General features: G+C 36.8%; 1 protein-coding gene across 4 annotated transcripts in view; it reads left to right on the top strand.

Annotated features, from left to right (window-relative positions):
* Positions 1-17,540, top strand: part of Col8a1 (collagen type VIII alpha 1 chain) — a 543,304-nt gene that overhangs the window by 56,632 nt on the left and 469,132 nt on the right. Inside the window, exon 1 of one of the 4 annotated variants that reach the window (XM_074072968.1) lies at positions 430-619. The exons of the other annotated variants lie outside the window; for them this stretch is intronic. The gene's annotated coding sequence lies outside the window, so the exon portion shown is untranslated. Of the gene's footprint in view, positions 1-429; positions 620-17,540 lie in introns of those variants that run through there. 4 annotated transcript variants of the gene reach the window in all.

Consider the following 17,540-nt stretch of genomic DNA (forward strand, 5'->3'; position numbering starts at 1 on the left):
GAAGAATACTAAACGAAGAGAAAACTGGGTCTCTGTGCTTGTATAACTTACCGTCTAGTTGAAGGAGAATGTATGTAATTAGAAGTTAAACAATTCCATAAAAAGCAATTCTATTAAGTGTGCTGAGCACATAGCTCAGAGGTAGAATGTTTACCTAGCATGCATGAGGCCCTGGGTTTGATCCCCAACATTTAAACCAACTCATTATGAAATTAGAGAGGCCCAGAGTTAGACACACCATCATTTCCAGAACATTGCTGAAGCATCTTTTGAACAGTTTGCATGTACAAGAACATAGTTGTGCATACACACACACTAACAGCATGTGTACCAGGCATTTGTATCACGCTTTGTTTATTTTATGTACGTTCCTTACCTATAGACTTTCAGGCTGTCTAACTTGAATGTAAAAATTTTAGTAGTTTCCCACATATAGGCCTCCCCACATTTTCACCCATGGCTTCATGATTTTGTTTCAGGCTTCTAAGATCAGAACTGGTTTACAAGAAGAAAGGCAAAGCTGAAAGAATATTGTGACAATCATATGAATTTCTTTTCCTCTGGGAAGTTCCAGATGTCACTCATAGCTCAGTGACAGAGTATCTACAACCATAACAAAGTGAGTGACTGGGAAAACAGACAACTCATTTATAATTTAGTCTATTATAAAAGTAGGCCCTTAAATTCAGTTGGTTCATTTACTTTTCAAAAAATACACATATACAGTGAAAGATCTTGGGTTTGTCTTTTCCTTTTTGTGCAAATTTCACCCCATTGAAAACATGAAAAGAGAAAAATAATGATGCTAACTAGAGCCAAACATAATACGGGTGTACACAGTACAAACTTTCCCTTAGAAAGCTTTACCCCTAGACAGAATGGGTGATGTTTTTCCTTAATAGAAAAAGAGAGGCAGGTCTTTTGGCAACAGAGGACACAATTTATGTCCAAGAGGAGGTGCAGTCTCCTTCATTTTTTGGACCCCAGACTCCGTAGAGCAAAAAAATGGAAGTTGAAATAAGCAAAGGTTTCACTGGTGAGAAATGATGTCTTCCTAGTTTTGTCCTCTTTCAAGTAGAAGTTTAATGATCACTCTTGAATTAATGATCTTCTTGAATCTATAACACTGTACACTGTGTTATTTAAAAACATGCCCACGCACTTCCCCTCTACTTAAAGAAAAAATACTTTTGGGCATACACATCCACTTACATATGGAACCCTAAAAATCACTAAGTTTAGATCTCAGAGGTCATTAGAGGTCATCCCCCATTCATATCTAACTGGGGCCCTTTTGCTGTGAAATGTTAACATTTCTTAGAGATGGAGCTAGGACTCCTAATTCACATTCCCAGGCTCTTGTCACTACAGCAGTTTTACACAAGAAAAGAGAAGAATGCATTAGGAAGTATTTGATGGTTCTAGAGCCCATCACCCTCTCCTGCCCTCTCATACTTTTGTTGTTCAGAGAGAACCTGTAATGAAGAATGAGTGATCCTGCTTAGACCAAATAATTTGTCTCGTTCCCACTGTTATTTCAAAAGCACTGGAAAGGCCTTCCCTGACTACTGTCCAAGTCCTACTGCACATCAACAACATCCACTACCAGAGATTCTGAACTTCAAGTTAAACATTACCCTCTTTCATCGCATCATAAAATACAAACATTCCTGAGATAATACTTTAAATCATTAACAGTTAACTATGCATTTGTTTAGAGATAACTTCTCTCCATAATGGAAGAAACAGGGCTTAAGCCCAAGTGTCAGAAAGTCCAAAGAGAGAAAGAAGTGTCAAAAGCAGAGATGAAGGATGCCAAACTTAATCTACTTCACAGTGTTGATTAAGCCAGGCCGTAACCACATTGTAAGCATCACTGAGATGCAATAAGAAAAAAAAAAAGAAATCTATGCATAATCTAGTTGTTTCTAAAAATTGTAGCCATGAAATGACTACAGCCCAAAGAGACTATACATAATGAAGCATGGTATTTTTCTTGTTCATTTTTAGAGATTGAATGAATTGAATGAATCCCATCAGATAACCAAGAACTCATTTTGGCTTAAAGAAAATCTATTACATACTTTACCAGTTTTTATTAGCATATACAAACTATACAAATGAATCTATTTGTGGTATTTCTGTACATGCATATACTTTGCTCAAATTCACTCCCTCTATCACACTTCCTTACCCCCTTCCCTGCCTTTTCAAACAACTTAACAGGTTTCTTTATTTTGTTTCATGCATCCATATGAAGTACTTTTATTATATCCATGCCTCCTTCAACCTCTCCTTTCACTCTCCTGCGTCCCACTGGTTCCACCCCACAAAGAGTCCCCATTTTACATTCCTGTCATTCTTTTTTTAAGGTCTAGATCGCACATATGAGGGAGAACATGTAATGTTTGTGTTTCTCAGTCTGGTTTATTTACTTTACATGATAGTCTCTAGTCTCATCCATTTTCCTGCAAATGACATAATTTCATTTTTTATGGCTGAATAATACTCCATTATGTACATACACCACATTTTCTTTATCCATTCATCAGTTGATTGGCACCTTGGCTGATTCCATACTTTGGCTATTATGAATAGTGCTGGTATGGACATAGGTATGCAAGTATCTCAATTGTACACTGACTTATGTTTCTTCAGATAAACACCCAGGAGTAGTATTGAAAAATCATATGGTAGTTCTATTTTTAGTTTCTTGAGGAGCCTCCCTAATGATTTCCATCTTGACAGGACTAATTTACATTCCCACCAACAGTGTATAATGGTCCCTTCCCTCTCCCCCCACACTCACCCTTCACCAGAATTTGTTGTTGTTTTTTTCTTAATGATAGCCATTCTGACTGGGATGAGAGGAATACTCAGGGTCATTTTGATTTACATTTCCTTTATAGCTAAGAATGTTGAATATTTGTTCATGTGTTTATTTATCATTTGCATTTCTTTTGAGCATTGATTTTTCTATTTCTGTTAAAATATGACATTGAAATTTTATGGAGATTGCATTGAATCTATAGATTACTCTTGGTAGTATAACCATTTTCACAATATTAATTATGCCAATCCATATACCTTAATAATTTAAAGGGAAAACTAAAGAGGTACTATACATAGGATTCTTTTACACTCAAACAATTGGCAGGCTTAAGAGGATAAAATTTATATATCCTATAACAAAAAGAAAAATGCATGCAAAGATAATGATTAATAACTGGACTGTATGATATAAGGCAGTAGCTCTTGCTCTTCAGAGCAGCTTCCTGAAGCACTGACCTACCTTAGCACTCATTACCTCCTGCAAGTCAAATTTCATCCATTCTGTGAGTCCCCCTCTGTGAGTCCCCCAGACTGTGAATAGCTGTGGGTTATTTTACTTTATATTTTTACACTTCTGAAATGTTCTTGTAATGTTATACACACACCTCTAGGAATGTTAGAGGGATTTTTTTTCTCTCAGCTTACAGGAGAATCCCTAAACTTATAAAGCAGGAGGGTTTGGGGGGGCTTTGGGGGATTTTTTGTTGTTGTTGTTGTTGTTGTTGTTTTACTGGTTTCAGAGATGAGAGGCTGAGCCAGGCAATTTTGAGAATGGATACCATGAACAAGATAACAATTCAGGGTCATGTATCAACAGTCAGTTGACACATGAAGGATAACAAGAAGGTACTAGACATATGGGAGTTCGGAAAGTAAAATATTAAAGGTTGAAAGAGGATCCCAACAAGGAAGACATAGGTGTGTTACCTTTCAAATTTGATAGACAGGACTTTGTCTCTCAGAAGTAGATAACTTTCTCTATGCCCCTTTTCTCTGGTCTACATGCTATTCTGCTCCCAGACCCCACAAAACAAGATAATAGGAGATTTATTTGATTAAAAATAAAACGTTTCCCATAGAATCCCCAGTTAGTGCTGATGCACATCCAGGTTTGGAAGTCAATTCAAAATCTATTTGTTCATTTAACAAATTTGTGAAACCACTGTTGTGCATTAAGGAGGCCTCTGGGGGCCCAATTTCCATCATTTCTATAGGCAATCTATGTTGTAAGTTCCAAACTACTGATTTATGCTATTGGGAACTCTTCCTGGTGATAAATAGAGGGGTCTTTGTATTCTTTCTCTATTAGGATTTGTTTGTTGCCTTCTCTTTAATCGAAGGGCAGCATTAAGGAGTCCTGGAGAAGGGACTGCTTCGTTTTATTTATTTCTCTCATTCATTGTACTTGAATTATGTGCATGCTGGGAAAAACTCATGCTATAACATTTTTGTTAAGGTTCAGAGAGAGGTGTCTATCACAATACTGGTTGAGAAAACTACAATACAAGACAGATCACTTGATTTATATAATTCTGCACAAAAAGAACATCATTAGCATTCCTAAAATGAGAAGTCAAAAGTTCACTTATTTATAAGAAGCAGAGAGACTTTGTTCCTATTTGTGGGGTGAATAAACTCCTGCTCCCAGGTCTGATCCTTTTGGGGGCATAATGAACACAGTAAAAATAATTTTTATTTGTTCAATTCACTCAGTTTTGTCATTTTCCAAACACAGAATAAATACAATGAAAAATAATGTTTGTTTTTATATGTGAATATATTTTTCTCAGCATTCATTATATTTTGGCATCCCTTTCCAGTCTGTGTTCACATAAATATCTTGGGCACTTTATAAAAAGATCCAAATTACATGATCTTTAATCATAACTACAGTGAACTGAGTTATATGTAAATAAATTACTGTGAGTTCAGGAAAAAACAGCTATCCTGTAACACACTTTGGAAAAGAAAAGGGCAACATAGTCCTGTCCTCCCCACAACCTCACTTCACCTCTGTTCCCTCCCGCTCCCCCACCCCCCGCACAAAAAAATCCACACAGGTTTGGATTTGCTGGAAAAATAGTGACAGTATGAACTTTTGATAGTTGGAAAGGATGTTAATCTCCACTTCAGGCCTTCTATTTTTCTAACATCATCTTATTTGAAAAAGTGAAGGGAATTTTCTCAATGAAAACCAGCTTTGTTTCTAGGGTGGATTTTCCTTCTTTGTTTTCTGACCTAGAACCCAGCTAAGGCAGACTGTATAGTTCTGAGTCATTTTCTGAAACAGAAAGTGCTCAACCATACCTAAAAATAAATTGGCCTAAATAGAATTTCAACTTTAGTATTTTAAAATTTTAACACATTTCAACCTGATGGCTTTATGTTTTTTAGTAAACATCCCATATGTTTGAGCATGAAAAATAGTTCTGACTCCTTGGCTGGCTAGGACTGGTGGGTATAGACTTTGTCAGTTGCCTTCTCTACAAAACATAAACTACTTCAATTCATTCACCTTAATGTGTACATTTTCATGTAATTTCTAAATAATTGACCTCTACATCTGGCCTTTACATCTCTGCAATGATAGAATAGTAATTATTTAGGAAAAATATATAAATTTTGCTATTTATAATATTGGTTTATTGGAATCACTGCAAAACAAAAAAGAAAACCTGTCTCACAAAATATCAAGGGTGAGAGGGGGCTGTACTAATCTTGTTGAATGATCAATGCCTTGGATTGGCTTATATATGTGCTTTTTAAATGTTGAACTTTCCTTATTCCCAAAGCATTTGAGTCAGTATATAATGAGGCAGACAATATAGTAAGATAAAATAGATTAAAAATAAGTGAAGAAAAGGAGTTAATAAGAAAATAGGATAGAAAAGTGAAATAGTGTATAAAGAAAGCGGATACAATGAGTGTGCATCCTGATAGGCTGCACAGTTGCAAGAGGCAGTCCATGACGAGTTTTACACACACACACACACACACACACACACACCCTACCTCATGACCACTGCTGACACCCTGAGAGGGTAGAGCAGCACTGCTCTGAGGAGAACAGTTATAACATAGCACTTTCTGGGCAGAATCATGAAGCCTTTAAGCCCTCTAATGGCTCCAGGTATTGGTTTAACTCCACATCCAGCTGGAGAGTGCCATCTACTTTATACTCATGGTAAAACTGAGATGCTTCAAAGCTTGGTGAGCAGAACATTGTCCTGCTTGCTTCTGCCTTTACTTACTGTCTATCATTCCTCTAGGAATGCAGGTACTTAACTACATCCCTGACAAGCCTGGGCTGTCCTTTGCTTCCTTTTCATTTTGGTCCCAATTTGTTAAGGAGGTGTTTAAGGATGTCAGAGAAACTACGTGATTAAACTCAGGCCCTGCCTAATTTATTCCAGAAAATAAGTGGAATATAAAATCTAATTTATGAATATGTGTTCAATAGAATAACAATTAACATTAATTAAGCACTTACTATGCATAGATACTGCTCTAAGAGTGTTACATTCCATTCATTTAATCCTCCCAATAACTCTCTGAAATAATAATTGCTAATTGTTTTGTAGCTGTAGACACTGGGACACAGAAGAGATAAGTGACTTCCCAAATCACATAGATAATAAGTGGCATAGTTGGGATCTGAGAGCTAAGAGTCTCACCCTAGAGCTCCTCTCTTAGCTATGAACTCCAACACTAACTTGCCTTACTCTTTATCTTTTAATACTTGTTCTTTTCTCTTTGGTTTGGCCTGACTTCTCATTTATTGTTTAAAACATTAAAGGAAAATCCCAGAGTGTTACTTGTTCAACCCCTACATCATCCCAAACCCTCTTCTCAAAGAACACACAAACCACTTGTGTGGTATGCAGGCATCCCAGGATGCACTGAATGAGTTCTGTCCTAGAAGTGGAAACTAAAGAAGATGCCAGATACCTCAAGACTGTCTGTGGTCAGAGACATAATTCAGGAGGAGTGTCTCTGTTTAATTCTTCATTTCTCCTTCATTGCCGGGTCTCCATTCCCTTTTGCCCACATCAAAAGCCAAGATACTCACTTCTCTAACTCGGCCCATTGACTTGCCTTTCCAGAAAATCACCAGATTGAATTATTCTGATGACAAAACCTTCCGCCTCAGGCTACAGCCTGCTTCCTCCACCCTTCTTTGATCTCTGTAAGTTCTTTTTTTTTTTTTTGGAACAACCATACTGGCAAGCACTCCAAACTCCTTCCACATACTTAAGATTTTACAGTGGCTTTTTTGGAACTGTGTCTTATTTTACATGTCAGTCGATCTCTGCTGCATAGGGCCCCACAAGGACCTGTTGACACCTCACGGCAGAATTTCACAAAATGTTCTAGGAAGAGATAATTTTCTAATTATAACACCAAATTCTGCATATGAAGCCATTTTCCAACCACTTCATTTCCAGTGGTGGGGATAGTCTGAGAGTGAAACTAGATCCAGGGTGCATACTTTCTTTTCCTTTCTCCCTAATTCATTTTTTTTTTCCTTTTTGGTATTATAAAATATTACCTAGAAAACTAATCTTTGCTTTTCAAATGCTTATCTTAAAATGAAAACCTAAAGAAATGTTATTTTCTCAAGCTTACACCTAGCAGTCATGGTTTAATGCTCTTCCCTTGGGCCAGCTGGATTAGGGCACACAGAGGAATATATCTGTCACTGCTTTCCACCTTGGCCCTTTCTACTCTTTCTGTACCTCTCAGCCTTCAGACCTTAGTTGAACTTCACTTTCAAAGTAGTCTTTCCCAAAGAGTTGATCTCAAACAAGTGTAGGGGAGGGGAAATGGAGAGAGTGTAGTTAATGGATCAGGGGTAGAATGCTCCACAGCACAGCAGGATGACCATAGTTGACAACAACTAACTGAGTATTTCAAAATGGCTAGTAGAGAGGAATTTGAATGTTCTGCACAAAGAAATAATGTATGTCTGAGGTGATACAGTGAAGTACCTTGATCTAATCATTACACATGGCATTCACACTGTAGATGCAATTATTATGTGTCAATTTAAAAACATACCCAATATATGTGTATATATAAATTAAATAGATAGATAGATAGACAGAAGATAGATAAAGAAATACAGATATATACAGCACCCTTCTCTGACCCACTCTTCCAGTGTTACCTGTGTGTCAACTACATCACAATGACCCAGGATCCAGAGATCTACTTTTAACAAACTCCCAAGAGAGTCCTATGTGCAGAAAGTTTAGGAACCTCTGCTGTATGCTGAGTTCAATCTCAAGCTCCACCCTCCCATAGCCCCATCCATCCTCTCTTCTTAATGATAATTGACATGTCAAACTTCTATCTTCTGCATCAGGCCCTAAGCCCTGCTGGTACAGGAACACAGCTGAGTTTACCTGTCTTGGCAACTCTGGCCTGTAATATGTGCTCAATAAATATTTGTTGATCCAAAGTGAAGGAAATCAATTTTTCAGAGCTGCTTTTTCCTTCTTAAGGAATCTTCAATTTCAGGAATTAATATAATTTCACTTTAAGGAAGGAGGGACTTGAAAATATTTGACTACCGTAGGCAATTTACTGTGGCCATTCCAAAACTTTTTTCTCGATTTTTTTCCAGTTGCTGATTTTTGTAGTGTTTAGGCCCTGCTGTTTCTCCTCATTATTTCACATATGAAGTCACCTACTTTTCTGGTTTAGAAGGAGAAAGTAGTAAAGCTATAAAAAGACATTTATACAAGAAATTTAGTCAAAAACTAGTACTCCCCGAATGCTCACCTGTCTATTTGATCTTTTATCCATTCAGTTTGACCTGTATAGCAGCAAAGGCATTTTCAATGACTGAGAGTTGGGCTGAGGATGTCGTTCAGTTATAAAGCACTTGCCTATCACACGCAAGGCCCTGGGTCAAATCCCTAGTGCTACAAACAAAAATCATAATATCACTAAAAGTTCATTTCCTCACAGGAAACAAGCCTTTTTGTATAATTCAGTGAATGAAAGACAATGACACATAGGAAATCCCTTTTAGTCACATATTCAGTTCCCTTTTCTCCTGTATGAGGAGGGTCTGACCAAGGCTTTTTGTTGTGAAGTTAAGGGGAAATCCTTAGACAATACACGCTGTTTAAATAGACAATACAGATTTTTTTTTTAACTATCACTCATTAAAATGTCATTTCCCTCTGCGTTTTGTCAAGAATACTTATGTGTAAAGTTTTTATGCACACATTTATGTCACTAAAAAGAAATATTTTGTCATAGAAACAAAATGCTGGGTTATATTTTAAAGTAGAGAAAAATGACCTGGGAATCCCCAAACAAAGCAGCAACTCTGTTATCAGTGAAACTGGGATATTTCACAGACTTTAGACTGACCAGTCACCAAACATTCTCTACCCTTACTTCACCCACAAGAGAAGTGGCACAAAGGGAGGAACAGGTTGTGACAAAGTGAAAGTCACAGTGAAAATAAAATAAACCCACTCTATTATCTCCATCCCCATGAAGCACCAACAGAAGAATTTAATTCAGAAAATAATGAAGTTATGTTTATTTTAAGGAATGCAAGTTTGTGTCTGAATAAAAAGGACATTATTAAGCTAAATTTCCAGTGACCCATAAACAAAATTCCAAATAACACTGAATGAACTGAAGCTGAGGAAATTTAAGCATAAAGGAAGTGGTTTCTACTGAACTTTCATGAGATTAATTTACTTGGTCAGCTACTGTCAGGAGAAACAGTCAGTCTATTGGTTTTAAGAATAATCTTTGTACCATGCATAAGAATGCTAACATTTGCACCAGGCACAGGTATTATTATTATTATTGCAATTAATATTATTATTCCTGTTTTATAAATGAGAAAATAAGGTTAGACTTTAAATAACTAGTCTATATTCACACAAATGGTAAGTGATATATTTAGTATTAAAAGTCAGGCTCTATTAGTTCAGGATTTATTCTTCATGCACTATTAAGACCCTGTAAGCTTCTGCTGTTAAGTCATAATTTCTTTCTTGTTTTTCTTTGGTAGTGGTACTAGTGTTTGAACTCAGGACTTCATACTTGTTAGGCAGGTACTCTACCACTTAAGCTATGCCTCCAACCCAAATCATAGTTTCTTGATAAAGTAGGCAAATGTGGGGAAGAAAAAAATTATTTTATTTTATTGGTGTAATTGTTGGCTCACTCAGGGCATTACCTGTAGAAGAAATTCACCATTTTGACTTTCCACAGTTACCAAACTATACATGGCAGAGGGGAGGGTCCTGAAAAAGTTTGACTACCCTAGGTAACTTATTGTGGCCATTCCAAAACTCTTTTCTTGATTTTTTTCCAGTTGCTGATTTTTGTAGTGTTCAGGCCCTGTTTTTTCTCTTCATTATCTCACACATGAAGTCGCTTACTTTTCTGGTTTAGAAGGAGATAATTTGAGAGCCTTCTGACTTAGAGAAATAACACAAACAATAAAAAGGAAAGAAAAATGATATGTTATTCATTAGTTGCAGTAAAAAACGGAATTGAACCAAAGTCTGAAAATGCAGGGAAAGTGAGTCATTTTAATAGAAACAAGTGTCACGGTCCTCATATGATTAATTGTTTTGTTTTCAGCCTTCTGAAAACACTTTCTCTTCTCTTCTCAAAGCCCTTTCCTCCTTTCCTTTTTTCAAAACTCCTGGGATTCTTTGCACATCTGCAAAACCAATGTCAGTTCCAGGTTCTTATTCCAGTGTTGAACCAATCTGGCTTCTGACCTGGGAAGAGGAAGCCAGTTCTCACCAGACAAACAAATGGAGGTGACCTAATACCTGGGGGACCCTGACTGATAAATGGCAAAGTTTTCAGGACTGTCTGGTCCTGAGACCACTAATGAAAAGAACCACATCACAGCTCAGTGGGAAACTGAAGGATTCATAAAGACACAGGTGAATTTAACTTTTAGGGAACAGGGAGAAGATGTGCCATAGAAAGAATTATAAAATCAAACTAAGTAGCATGATTCTTTTTAACAGAATGTTTTCTTGGAGAAATAATTATCAAAGTGAAGATAATATTTTCTAACTAGCTCCCTAGTGATGATTTATATCTCCAAACACAGGGTGGCTTTTTAAAAAAAGCATTTTAATACTATCAAAAAACAGAAGTAATGCTCCTGGTTTGTGCCTTTCTTTCCACTAATAAAAATACTTGAGTCTTTCAGGTTTTTGTTGACCTCTATTAAATTCAGGTAAACTTGGAAGTGAACAAAACAGAAAAACTGTACTTGCTGGAGAGGGATAAAGTCATACTTTGGAATAAGACATTTTAAAAGACTGGGAGAAAATACACTTGGTGCCATTGGGGATGAAACCCCAATCTTATTATCCCCACCAAGACTATGAAGAAAAATTGAGTGATTTGTGACTATTTAAGTGGTACTTTCTTTGAGGAAAAAAACTCCAAACAATTCCTGGAAACCCTACCTCTCTAAGAAGATGGCATTTTTGTGAGTTGAGGATAAAGGCATCAGCAACATATGGAGTGCATTTCCCTGTTTAACACTGATTTGTTTAAAATTGAGGGGAAAACCGCTTGGCAAGACATACTGGCCAAGCCAATGGCAAAAGACACTTCAGTTTATCCTGATTCCTTTCCATGGTCCACCTCCCAGCCTGCCGGACATCCGGACCCATGATTTATAAGCCCTAAATTGAAAAGCAAGCAGCTGAGGATACATAAAGAATGCCACTTTTTCTTGGCATATGAAACTCAACACTGCCTTTTTGCCTCATATCTGCAGAAATGACAGAAGGGAAAAGATCTTAAGATTTTCCAAAAACAAGGTGAATTTCAAAGAACCTCAGAAGAGGCTGGTTTTTGCAGGATTACCTGCTCTAGAGACAAACTCACAGAAGCAAACCAGGCATAGAACCCTTCCAAAAGTACAGTGACTCATTCCACTGGTTTAACCAGGTCCCCTGGTGGTGTTGCTAAAGGCTTTATGTCCCTGAAAAGCCTTCAGTCCCAGGCAATTTATCACTTTAATAGGAGACTTTGGATGCCTTTGTGGCTCAAATGTAAAGAAAGGAAAGTCCTACCAAAACTGAGAACAACTCACATAACCAGAGCAAGGCAAAAAGTATTAATAAAAACTCAGATAATAGTAGCTAATATTCATGGAGTTCTTGTCTTCAAACAGGGCTCTGCCAGTACTTTGCAAACACTATCTCAGTTCATCCTGATTACACTACTGAGAATTGCTAATGATTGTCCCCATTTTAGAGATAAGGAGACTGAGGAACAGAAAAAATTAAGGAACTTGCCCAAGTTCACACAAATAGTATGGATAGAGTCAGAACAAATATTGTAAAGTAAACTGATCTTAACTGCCCCTTCCACTTTCCACTACTTAAAGAGTCCTCAGGCCCCATGTGCAGCTTCTGTAAGTTTTAAGATGCAATTAGAACAGGACATATTTCTTTTCTTCTCTTTTTGCTGCCTCAGGAACTTGCTAGATGCCAGATGCTCCCTCAAGAAACAGACTAAGGAAGAGAGAAACCAGTAAATATAATGCTAGTTAAATGGCAATTGGTTTAGCACCTCCTAAAACAGAACCCACCAATTTCTACGGAATAAAGCTATAAAGTCTTAGAACAAGGTTACTTGAAACCTGCATCTGTAAGTCTTGCAATGCCTTCTTTCTGAAGATTCTTTCAGCTATTGATCCTGGGCACAGGGCAGCCTTTTGTCAACTAAGCACCTTGCCAGATGGTTGCCATGAGTTCTGTTTAATCCTCCTCTCAAGGAGCAATGGTATTATTTGAATAAGGTTGCCTCTGTAATTGCTCAGCTTACCATTTAAGAGTATTACATGCTCTGAGAATAGATTTATAAAGAAAATACAATTTAAAAAATTTTAACAGAGTTCTATTGAGTATGTAGTTGCACAATAGGAGATAGCTTGCTCCAGACTAGCCACAGGATTTTTTTTAATTAGGGAAAGCTGTTTTACTTAATCACATTTCCAACATAAAAAACAAATATTGGGAACTTGTGGGTCTGATAAGAGGGAGAAGAAAATGGCAGCTTGGACTTTTCTCAGGTTAACACTTAAACCTAGGGCAAATGGAGAACACATCCAACTGGGAGTCTATAGATTCACTGGATAACAAATTCAGACTTTTACATTTTAAATGAGAACCTCTAATATATCTCTCGCTGGACATATCTAAAAACACATGTATTTATGATTAGTGGTCTAGGGACCACCACTACACAATTGTGGCTGTAATGCAAGTAGCTCTACCCTTTTCTGTATCCACACCATCTGGTTTTGGCTTAGTGTTCTCCTAGACTTCCTAAAACTTGACCCATATCAATGTCACCACCATGATATTACATTCTATTTCTCCCAAGGGTGTCTTCCACTGCTAAAGTAAATCATAAGCATTTGGACCAGCTGGCCAGAAGGAAGCAGTTTCTAAAGCCCAACCCATAAAGTTCCCAGTTCTTAAGGAAACAAATAACTCATGGGGCTCTTGATTTAGGTGTCTAGTGGTTCCCAAAATTTCAACAGAAGTAATAATGAAATGGAACCTATCTGAGGAACTAACCTTTGTTCTGGGGCTATTACAACTTAACTACACTCTGCATCCTACTGGCCACCTGTGAGCTTCTCCCTTTATGTTCATTGGCAATAATCCTAGGGATCTGTTTCCGTCATTCATCTATCCACCCATTCTTCATTCATTCAACAACATACAAGCCATACAAGCCATGATTTTAAGCTCCAGACTACAACAAAGAAAAAGGTGGATTCAGAGAAAAGGTTCAGAGATTGCATCTCTGAACAGTTCCTTCTCTAAAGAGGCTGTCACTCTAATGGAAAGACAGCAACAAATAAGGAAATGAATAAATAAATATTTTCAGATAGCAAGTATAAAGAATAAATAGAAGAATGCTATAAAGAATGACATAGAGGGGCAACAGCAGCCACTTTAGATAAGGAAGACCCCTCTTAATAGAACATAGAAGTTTAACTTAGACCAGAATAAGTTAAAATATTAAAAGAATAATATTCCAGGCCAGAGGAATTATAAATGCAAAGTCCTTGGTGACAGCAATAAGCTTAGTGTGTGTCAAGAACAGCAAGAAGGTCATTGTGGTTTTAAAATAAAAAAAAAAACACAGTATAGTCGGGTATTACTTGGAATTGGAGGTTCACACAGGACTTTCTTATCTGGGGAATTTGCTTTATTTTAAATGCATCAAAAAGCCATCGAAAGATTTGAGAAGAGATGCGTGACATGATCTGATTCTTAATCTTAGTAAATCCATAATGGCTGCTGGATGGGGTGTAAGAACAGGGTATACAAGAGTGGAAACAGAAATGTTTCAGAGACTATTGAAGTAAAACAATGAGAGGTGATGGTGGTTTGAAATAATAATGGAGTTAGTGAGAAGCAAATATGGTAGGGATTATATTTTAAAGACAGAGTTGACATGTCTTGTGGATGGATAAGTAGTGAGAAATGGTGGAAAGAGAAGAATCAAGAGTGATTTGAAGTACTAGCTTTTGCCTTTGGGTAGGTGGCAGTGCCATTTGCTGAAACCAGTTCTCCTTGAGTAATTCTAATCCAGGTAGATAGAATGATTAGCTGTTCTCCAGTTTATTCCCTATTTTATTGAGATTCAAGTGACTATTTAGGGTTCCAGAATTTGTATCTATAATCAGTCTCTGGCCTCCCTATGTAACTTTTTTCTGCATGTATCTCAGACAAGCAAAAATGTTTTGGAGCCAGAGCTACATAAAACTGTCAGCAATGAGAGAATAATTCTCCACAGGATCTGAGGAAATGAGACAATAAGCAAATGCATGCCTTTTAATTTTGAAGTTCTTCCACTTAAAGGCACCACTTGATTGAGTCACTAGCAAGCGGGAATGTTAAAAGTAGTGTTGGGGTGGGGACCTGAAATGTTTAGTCTCTGAACCAATCTACAAGACTAGAGGACTCCTGAAGATTGCATCTCTGAACAGTCCATATATTTTCATATTTCATAGATTCTATGAGAGAATTAAAATGTATTGTGCATTTATTCTAGGATACTTCTCAGATTGTCATTATTAAAATAGTTATATGTAAAACTGGTATAAACCTTTGCATCTTAAGGTGGAATAATTTACAATCAACAAACTGCTTGCTATGTGATATCCATTGCAGTACAAATTAAACCCTGTGTGCCACATCCCAGTTTACCATACTCTGTCATACACAGGTTGGTAAATATAGGGCCAGAAGTAACCCAATATACTATTGACTAATAGTTATTTTAGTAGATTTATTAACTACCACTGATCAGTGCATGAACATATGCAAAAAGACTTCTCTGAGCATTCTAATTCTCACATTAGTGAACAAACAACTTATTTATCTGAATTCCTACAACTTGTGAAAGCTCATTTATCAGACCAGTATCTTGAACAAGAACCCAGGGAATTGTACAGAAAAACAGTTACTTCTATGACATATACTCTGTCAGAATGATTAGAACCGAAATGCAAATTCATTGACTCCCTGAAAATAATACAGCTACTCATTTAACAGTACTGACAGTGAGATTTTTATATGGATGTTTCACACTCCTCTACAAAGAGACCTTACTAAATCATTAGAATTTCTAGTAGTACCCTTTGTCAACAATGCTGAACAAAAGAGAAACCCAGACAGAAAATGTAGCATATGGCCTTTCTGCCATATCCCACAACTCTTGAGCCACCACCCTGCCCCGCCCCACCCCTGCAGCACCAGTCACAGTTCCATCAGTCCTCAACATTTCTTTGCATGACATTTGAACTTAGAAAGAAAAGTATTTTTCTTACCCCGTGGTGCTGAATGTTTGACCTTAAAGCTTACTGTTTGCTCCATTTTTGCCTTAGTCCTCATGCTATTATTAGTCATAAGATTGTTCAGACCCTTTAAATTCCAGCCATGATATTTGACTCTGGCATAAACATAATAGGGAATTCAAAATCCTAATTATTTCCAGGGGATCTAATTCTTCAGTTTTTATTTTGTATTTTCTCACTCAGACCTATGTTAAATGTTAGCAATATTGTACCCCTGAATACTTCATAAGCAAGAAGGACATTTACTAGTGTAAAGTGTATAAGTCTTTTTACCATCAACCCTGGAACTAAATCTCAATCTTACCCCTGGTAAGTTAAATGACCTTAGGAAAGACATCGAACCTCAGTTTTGTGCAATAAATAGAAGATGTTATTTATATGAAGGCTTATGATGTAAAGATACACATTACATATAAAATTCCTGGCACAAAATAAGCATTCAGTAAGTAGGCAAACGCTTTTGTTGTCATCATCATCGATATTACTCCATTTATGTAAAGGTTGGAACTGAGAATTATTTTCCATTTCAGCCTATATCAGGCAAGGTTTATTTCAGCCTTAAAATCATTGATCTGATTCTTTGATTTTTATGCCCCCACACCCAAAGGCATGATATATCTAATATACCCCTTAAAACAATTCATTTAAGAGAAACCTAGTTTGTTAGTTCAGTTTAGTCTAAAATTCTACTCTAGGTCATCCATAGATCACATAGGTACAAAAATGTAAAAAGACTCATTGTCACAAATCTTAGTACTCAATGCCATTAGAAATCAAATAACTGAACCCTAGTATTTACAAATGAGAAAACTAAAGGCCAGCGAAATTAAGGAATTTTTACAAGGTTATGCAATTTAGTAATGAGCAAACATCAGAAGTAGCCCAAGCCTCAATTAGGTTTATTCACTTATTCAAGAGAGGTTTCTTATACATTTTAGCTAATTGTGATTTTTCAGTTTGACTTTCCCAATATTACAAACTAAAGCTTGACAAAGATGGAGCTGGATTATTTGTTGTGAATAAAATTGTCCAATTCAGCTATGCTGTAAGTGCTCATCCAGCTCTAAATATTCTTTGTTCTTCTACTTCTTATTCAAGGATACCCTTCACTATACAGACACATGCTGCTCATTAATCTCCATAGCATTTCTTCTCTTCTAAGCTGACTAGTGTCTTTACAATACCACAGTTATCAACTTCGTGTGATATTCTCCCCATTGTTTCTTGGGAGCATCTTACCTTTCCAACTAGACTGATAACCCCTTAAAGACAGGTGCCAGGGATAAGCTTTCTTACTACTTAGGAGCAGAATGCTATCGAGCTCAGATTAGGAATGCCCTTAGTACTCACTTGACTGGGTAAGAGGGCAGCAAGGAGAACAAACATTTTCTTGTTTCTTTAGCCATTCTTGGTTAAATTACGGCAATCCACAAGTGCTAATACAAAAAATTGAAGATGGGCAAGTTGGATTGAGGTTTTTAACTAATTAGAAAACTAATGAGAGAGGGCAGAGAAAGAGAGCAGATAGGCTGCCACTAGTCCCATTCTACAATCATTTCCTTGGTACATAGAGAAAATCCACCTGAGCCTGCTTGAGTGACATAGTTGTTTCAAAATGAGATTTCTACTTCTGCAGCATTGATTTCTCTGGCAGTAAGACCTGTACTTAGATGACAACCATTTTCCTAGTATAAGAAAAAATTTATTGAGTCCATGTGATGAAAGAGATAAATTTGGAGCTTTCTGAGGCAAAATTAATTTGTAAAAAATTCAGTTGCATATGCATCTGTACCAGAATGCCATAATGTCATTA

Source organism: Castor canadensis, chromosome 5 (assembly GCF_047511655.1).
Source record: "Castor canadensis chromosome 5, mCasCan1.hap1v2, whole genome shotgun sequence".
Taxonomy (NCBI): domain Eukaryota; kingdom Metazoa; phylum Chordata; class Mammalia; order Rodentia; family Castoridae; genus Castor; species Castor canadensis.